Genomic DNA, 8,208 nt, shown 5'->3' with positions numbered 1-8,208 from the left:
CCGCTAGCCGTCGTCCGATTATACAGCTGTGAAGGTGAGTCTTTCCTTATTCTCTCTAGTGTTTTCCCTTGCATTTTCTCTCATACAGAGGTTTGGTTTCATTGCAATCAAGTTTGGGTTTCTTGTTTTGAAATCATGAAGTCCACCCTGCACTTGTTTGGAAACGTCTTTAGCATGGCGTCCACAGAAGCCATAGTTAGTGATACTGACCTTGAGGGTGAGAACCTTGAAGATTTGAAAGAAAGGGTGTTCAAGGGTGTTGATAAGTCTTTCTGTATAGAGATTTTGAGTAGTGGACTTTTAGAAGCTGCAGCCTTTCCTCCAGCAATCCCTTGTCCAGAGCTTGTTCGGGAGTGTATTGCCAGATACGACCCTGTATCTGAAACCATCAAAAGAGATAACAGCGAAACCCTTCTCGCCATTAACCGCGAAGTGATTGCTTTGGTGTTCAAAATACCAGATTATCAGTTTTCTAATTTCTCCCTTGCTCAGTCAATTAGTGAGTTCAATGCGGATAGAGATGGACACAGGAATAATGTGGTGAAGTACTGGTTGAAAGTCCCTTAGAGAGGTGGTTCTAGACTGCCTAAAAATCCTAACAAGAACCACATGTTGCCACATATCCACGATGTAATGCTTCTGTTACATCGAGCCAGACGTTCTGTCGAAGCTTATAGCTTTGATGATTGGATATATTGCTATGTACAATTAGTTCTGGAAGGAAAACAATATCTGGATTGGGCGGAGTTAATTGTTGATTCGATGAAAGAGCAGTTGAGTCTAGCCAAGCAATTTCAGCAAAACTTTTTCATGTCCTCGTATCTTTTGTATTGTCTAGCCTGTGTTAAGGAGTTAACCGACATACCCAAACAACCCACTGAAGAAGATGTTCTGGTGTATGAGTTTTATCCAATGCTACAAAAAGACAATGCCCTACAAGATTTCAGAAGGGTACATAATGCATTCCTGGGCGATATGTGTCATGAACTGAAAGGTACAAAAGCCAAACGGATTTCAGATGAGGCGCAGGCTTTGATTAAGAATTTCGGAAGCTTTTACATCTAGTTTCCACGCTTTTGCTATATACGAGTGGGAGGCTTTGAAGAGGAACCCTTCAAGCTTCCACATTTCTGTTTTGATTGTTTTGTCCTAGCAGAAGTATGCAGACAACTGACTTCCGTGCTCAAGAAGGCACAGCCAAAGGACAAGTGGGAAGGTCATTTTCCAATACATTTGGGAGTGTTATCCTGTAATTCAATGTCTGATGCACTAAGTATAGGAGCAGACCTTCGAAATTTTAATTTCTCTCTGTATGCTAAAAGAAAAGGGTTTGACAACAAAGGATTTTCTCGGAGCCTTGGTTTAATGCCTTATCTTCCCACGCCACAGTTAGAAGATTTCTGGGAAGACTGTTCAGATGAACTTGAAGTCTTCAAAAGAGAAAATATGAGACTGGTGTTGGAACAGGTTATTTCTCTGCAGATAAAGATAGATATTAAAGGGCTTGAATCAGATTATCTTGAACTGTTTGAACCAGGCTATTTAGCCCACACAGAGACTGAAATGCCCCCAATAAATTGGGATGAAGACAAAAATGATGACATTCAATCAAGAACCGAACAAGTTCTGGACAAAACAGTGGCATGGGTGACCAAGAAGAAAGCAATGAAGCCAAACACCAAGCCTCTTTCTACGAGAAGTATGTCTTCACCAAAACATCCTTCTAATAGTGCTCCTGTTTGTGCAGGTAAGGAAATCAAGTCGGCTCAGCCTAGACGCAGACCTAGCCCAACTTTGGATTTCAGTACCCCTTGGTATACTTGATCACGTAGTGTCGCCCAGAAGAGGATGGACCAGGTCAAGGATATGGGAGCCAAAGATGTCGTACTTGAAGCTCAGATCTTTGAAATTGAAGATTTGGATGGTGAAGTTGCTTGTGCTCTAGACTCTCAAACGGTGACTGTAGCAATGACGCCACCTCCAAAAATGATTGAAGGAACTTCTCATTCTGCTGCGACTCCTAAATGGTTAACAACCTCAGTGAACAAGAAAAGGAGCTCTCTTCCCGTGACCATTCCAATTCAGGAGATGGTTCCAAGTACTCTGAGAAGAATCCAAAGCCAAAGAGGTTCAAGACCACCGTGCACCTAAACAATGACGAGGAAACTGGTAAGTGGACGGCGGAAATTGCTTCTTACAAACCAAGAGATGAGAACAAAGAGGCCGGTTCTGATGATTTTGAAATAACAAAAATAGAATTGGGAAAGATGAGCAGGGATACAGCTAACCATTTTTTTCAAGTATCAGCGAAGAAGATGCTTACCCGGTCAGAGAAGGATGGACGGGAGAAAAGAGAACTTAAAAGACATATAAGTGTTTTGGCTCAGTTCATCGAGAGCATCGGTTGCCTTGGAGCAATGCCAATATCCCATGCCACTGAGAATTTTGACCCAACTTCTCCGGAAAATAGGAAGTTGATGGATCAAGTTCAACGGGCTAAGAGCATCGCTGAAGCGGTTGAAAAATGGATTGAACAAGTGATCAAAGATGGTGAAAAATACATTAACGACTCCCGGAAGTTGTGTGATGAGGTATAGGGCCTGATTTCTGAAATTCAAAATCAGCTTGTACCATGGGAGAAAGAAGAGCACAAATGGCAAAATGTCCTGCCTTTGTTTACCAAAATCGAAGAGTATGGAACTACCAGATTTCTGACTGAACATTCAATCAAGCTGATATCTAATGAATGCCAACTTTTCATGCTTAAGAAAACTATCATGTGGTGGGTGCTCACCTTTCAGTCGGTAATTACAGATGCAAAAACCTCCGTCTATGAACTCCAGGATTTGCAGAGCAGTATTGTCAAAGATAATAAAGTGGTTAATCCCGATCATGACTGGGAACTAGGAATCTGCGGGGCAAGTACACAGGAAGCAGTCAAGTCATTTCGGTTGAACATGGAGAAGATCAGAGTTAGGAGTATTTTCACACCGGAGGATATAACCAAAGTGGCTAGGATCGAATCAATGGTATTCATTGGGAATGATCAATTGCCGAAGCATTCAGAGAAAATGGTGCAACACAGGTGGAATAAAGTGGAGGCAAAAGCGAAGCTTAATGCAATGAAAATCCCAAGCCAATCAATGATCCAAGAACTCATGGCTTCTCATGACGCTCGCGAAGACAAAGAAGAGGGTGATGATGAGATATAACATAATGCATCCGCTTTGGGCTCGTTTTCTTTATTTAAAAAAAAAACAAAACATTTTTCATAGTTATGCAAAAACTTCGGGACAACTGTCCCAAAATACTTTCTGTTGGTTTTGTAACTGTTTTATCGGGGAGTGGTCGAGTTTTCAGGGAGACCCCCCCGTTTAGACTATAAATTAAGTAGAATCGATGGTAGAAGGGTTAGATTTTTAATAACTGATTTTACAAAAAACTGGAACGTGTGTTTGTTTTTGTATTTTCTTATTCCTAATCAAAGGAGAGATCAGATGGTTGAAATCTGTGGTGGAAAAAGATTAGTAGATGTATCATTATGTCTTTGATTACATAAAGATATATATATGAAATCTGGTGATATTGTTTTTGGGGAGAAGAAAGATCTGTGAATTTTGAATCCGAATAGATTACATGTCTTTGCACATGTTTATCCGATCAAGAAACAGTATTTGATTATTTCATTGCAGTTTTTCATTATTCCTTTGATGTTCTTTCCTTTGAATGTGTTGATTACTATGGAAAAGATTCATGTTTGTGGGTGCATTCATGTTCTCTGAATCTGTTTGTCTTTATCTGGAAGAAGTATATTGAACTTTGTTTCAGTTACTGTAATTACATACTTTGAAAATTAAGAAGATAATTTCCGTTATTTATGAGATATGAGGAAAGTTATAGCCTTTCATCCAAGAATGATATAGGTGGCCTTATATGCTTTCTAGTTAAAAGCTTTCATTTGGATATAAATATAAAAACAAAAACATACTTTATGAAAATCTAGATAGGGAGCTGTACCTAGGCAAAAATTCAGAGGGAGGTGATTGAACAAACACCGACCCAACTGTTCAGTGAACCATTTGTTCTTAAAAGAAGGTAACAGAGTCCTAAAATTAATCATTTGAATGCAAAGAGCAAAATTTGTTCACTAATAGTGGGATAGCTTCTTGGGTAGTGTATGCTGAAATTTTCAAGGGGGACTTACCTTTGACAAGTATTTTTGAACTGTTGGACTTAGATGGATTTAGCAATTTAGGCTCTTCTTTTTTTGGGGGAATTTTCTGGGATTTAGACTTTCAAAAGAAAGGGAAAAAGGGATAGAGTTCAGGAAGGCTATTCTAATCCTATGAATTCTGGAGACGGTATCAACTGGGTGCTCTCGAGAAACCAAACCTTGCTTCGCCACACTAGGGACAACTACACAAGGCCAGTGCAATCTTCAATGGGTTGTGCTTATGATTGAGATGTTGGGATGCACAGGGGATGGGCTCAGACTAACTTTGCACGGTGAGATGGAAATCATCCATACACCAAAAGTATGAGTGGAGATACACCATCAATTGACACTTATCAAATCCTTCATTCGAATTAACAACAATGAAAGCATATCTAAGTTAATTTTAACTAAGTGTTGAGGCAATTGAAACCATGCAAATCATTCAAATAATAGAGATTACAAAGCAGCACACATGCAATATATTATCTGGAAATGACCTTAAGCAACAATACATCAAAAACCTCGCCCTTTTCAAATGAGAGGAGGCAACCTTATATAGTTTCTCAAAAATAAATGAATGGCCGAGATCAAACAGTGATCAAGGGCCAAGATTGAAAGTCCTAAAGGGTTTCCTGAAATACTATCAGTTCAAACAAATGAAAGAGTCACAAGTGGCACAACTGCTAATTTCACTGAGGTGAGTGGCCACTTTCCTCTTTCAGAGATTCAACGTATCTGGACACAATGAGCTTGACCTCCTCCATGGTGACACTTGGCAAACCGCCAATTTGGAAGTCGATGAGGTCCACATTGTCGGCGCATGTGGCAAGGATGCCTTCCCACTCCACTGCTTGGGTGAGGAAGTTGTCATCGATGGAGTGGAAGTTTGCAATCTTCGAAAGATCGCCTTTGTCAATCATCCCTGAATCTCGGAAGAAGCTTGTCTAAATCCAGGCTCTCAGGTTTTTTGCTTGTAAATGCTTCTCCCTTAGGATTTCCTTCTTCTAGATCTCTGACGCCACATGGAATACCTTGCCTAGGATCTCTCTAACACTTGCCTCTGTCTCAAAACACTTGGTCTCGGATTTCTTCAGAACCTCAATCCGAGTGACTAGAGCATAGTACCACACGCCGAAGTCGTACCTGTCTCCTGTCTGTATGATGCCTGCATCCACTAAGCTCCTCTTTGACATACCTCAGGTAACCTTCAAGTGAGGGAGTATTTCATTCTGAATTTCATCCACTTCTTCCCAATTAGATGCTAGATCCTGGATACGATCAATCAACAAAGAAGTTGCCTCATGTGCTGATACTAAGTTTTCTACCAGGGTGCAGCACGCACTGAAGCATCTGAAATCCATTCCTTTCCTTGAGTGTACGAACCCTTCATATCATCATATTCCTTCATTGATCCCTACTGAAGAGGCTGTGGTGGAGTAGCCGGGACTTCATGGTTGAGCGGGCTGGTAAGATGGAGAACATACTTCTTCCACTGTTGGTTCTCTTCTTCCACTTTCTTCCTCTTTTCCTTTTCATGAGCCAGCCTCGTCTTTAGAATGTTGCAGGAGTCATCAAAATATTGGATCTCTTGGTCCTGGGTAGGCTTACCCATCTCTATGGTAGTAACCTTGTAATCATTTGTGGTGACATTGTCCCTAGTCTTCCCTTCTTTGGGCACCGCTATCTAGACTGTCCTGAATCCGGCACTGTCTCTCTGAATTAGGGAAAACTTCCTGGCGGGTTTGGGTGGTTTAGCTATAGCGGGTTCATTCACCTTCTCCAGGAATGCTGCGGTGACCTCCTCGGTTGAGTGGGCCTCCTTGGGAACCTTGGCCTTTATCCTTGCTCTCAGCCAATCCAGAATGGTTGATTGTTCTACAGTGTTCCGATCAAACTCATCATCTGCCTCTCTTGGGTTCATTGGTATGCCATCCAAGAAGATTGTAGGTGCTTCAATTTGCCCGTCTGGACTTCAGAAGACCTTTTCCACCACTTCCTCAACTGGCTAGGAAAGCACTCTTACTTCATCATCAATCACACAGATGTTCATCTCTTGCTCCCCAATTGCACTCTGATTAGGCGCAATGGAAGCAGCACTTAGGATGGAGTGACTTTCGCTGGATTCTCTTCTCTCACCTACAACCCTTTTCCCTGTGACCTTTGTGGAGCTTCCACCCAACTCCTTCCTCTTTCGAGACCCAACACTTTCTGGATTTCGAGCATCACCGGCGGAGGTACAAAGGTCGACGGACAGAGTATCATCTACTCCCATTAATTCATAAGTCAAATTCATACCTTTGGCCTTCAACTGTTTTGTCTTTTCAGACGCCCACCACCTTGAGCACTCAACCACCGACCTCATGAGGTCTGCTAGATCCAATTTCTCTCCCTCTGTCCAATCTATTAAGACTAAGGGTTCATTCTTCATCTTTTCAAAGCCCGGCTATTGAAATCTAGGATTTCTTCTAACTAATCAGCAACTCTGAATACTTCTGTTGCTCTCACCATACTCAAAGGAATTCTTGACCAGAACCTCTTTCAAATCTCAAAACTATCAGCTGCATTAGCCCAGTAGTCTTCTAGATCCAGTCTGTGCTCAAATGTTGTCCCTTCGATCTTCTTTATCCTATGGAATGGATTGAAATCCTTTCTTGCCTTGTATTGATAGAAGGGATACTAGGCCAGTTCTTTCTCAGCGGTGGCTGCAGCCTGTGATGATGGACATGTTTCCAGCCCATTACTAATTGTAAGTGAGGACATCCCTGCCTTCTTCTGCTTATCCCTTTGAATCACTATATACTCCTCCAATTGTCTCACAACCTCGAGCAACACCACTCGGTTGGTAGGGTAAGCTGGAAGCTTCTATGGAGGCCCAGAGAATCCCTGAATTTGGAGGTAAGTGAACTTTGGATATTGGATGTACCAACACTCGAACCGATCGATGAAGTCCATAGACTCTTGAGAGAGCCTCTGGTGTAGGCCACCTTGAAGTGTCCGAGTAATGTGCATCAGGAAGGTATCGTTCACCCTTTTGAAATGGAACTTCTCCTCCATGTGGAGCTGGGGATAGCAATCATATACTGGAAATTGGTTCTCCTTGTTCCCAACTTCTCCTCTACAAGTGAGACCTCTGTACCTATAGGTCCTGGCCAAAGAATAAAACAAGTAAGAACTCATGAAGAAAGTCCTATTCGCCTCCAGGTTCCTTAGCTGGCTGTTTAGGTTGTCGCTAATCATCCGGGCCCAGTCTATCATTTTTACTCCATTGATTATTTTATTAATGAAATAATACATCCAGGATTCGAATGGAACTCCCTAAGGATTTCCTATTATTCTATTGAGCAGGACAATCATGTCCCCAATGTCCTCCTTGAAGTATGCTCGCACTAGGCTCTTTCTTTGGAGTTTGGAGGCGCCCTTCCTTGGCTTGTCTAGCCAGGAATGGTTAACTATGGCATCATATTCCTCTAGGTGGTCGTGGTACACACTATTAGCTTCATTCTTTGTCATATATACTGCGTTGTGGTACTCAGGGATCCTGAAGGCCTCTCTGATGGCCTCATCGCTGACATTCGCCAACACTCTTCCATTAGGTGCAACAATATCCTTACTGATGGGGTTGTAGTGTTTGACACATTCGACTACTAGTTCATTGCACTGCATGGTGGGGAGGAAGCTGGCAGTGTGCACGATACCACTCTTCATCATTTTTCGCGCAATGGTGGTAGGCACAAGGTTGTCCAGACCAAACATTCGCTTCTTAAACTCCCTCAGATTGATGTGTCTGAGGTTGGTGTCACTGATGTTCTTCCACTTTGAAGTCATCCTCAACTCTGGAGGAGCATCTTTGTCTACCTAGAATTTCATAATGTATAAGGCCTGCAGGCAAACAATGGAAATTTTAAAGTTAGAAAAGGATGCAAAGTTTTGAAAATAACAGGGCTGCGAAATGGCCAAGTGTTGGAAAATTTTCCCTTTTTTATTCTCATAAT

Source organism: Cryptomeria japonica, chromosome 10, assembly GCF_030272615.1.
Source record: "Cryptomeria japonica chromosome 10, Sugi_1.0, whole genome shotgun sequence".
Taxonomy (NCBI): Eukaryota; Viridiplantae; Streptophyta; class Pinopsida; order Cupressales; family Cupressaceae; genus Cryptomeria; species Cryptomeria japonica.
The sequence above is the reverse complement of the archived record's forward strand: the minus strand, read 5'-3'. Positions refer to the sequence as shown.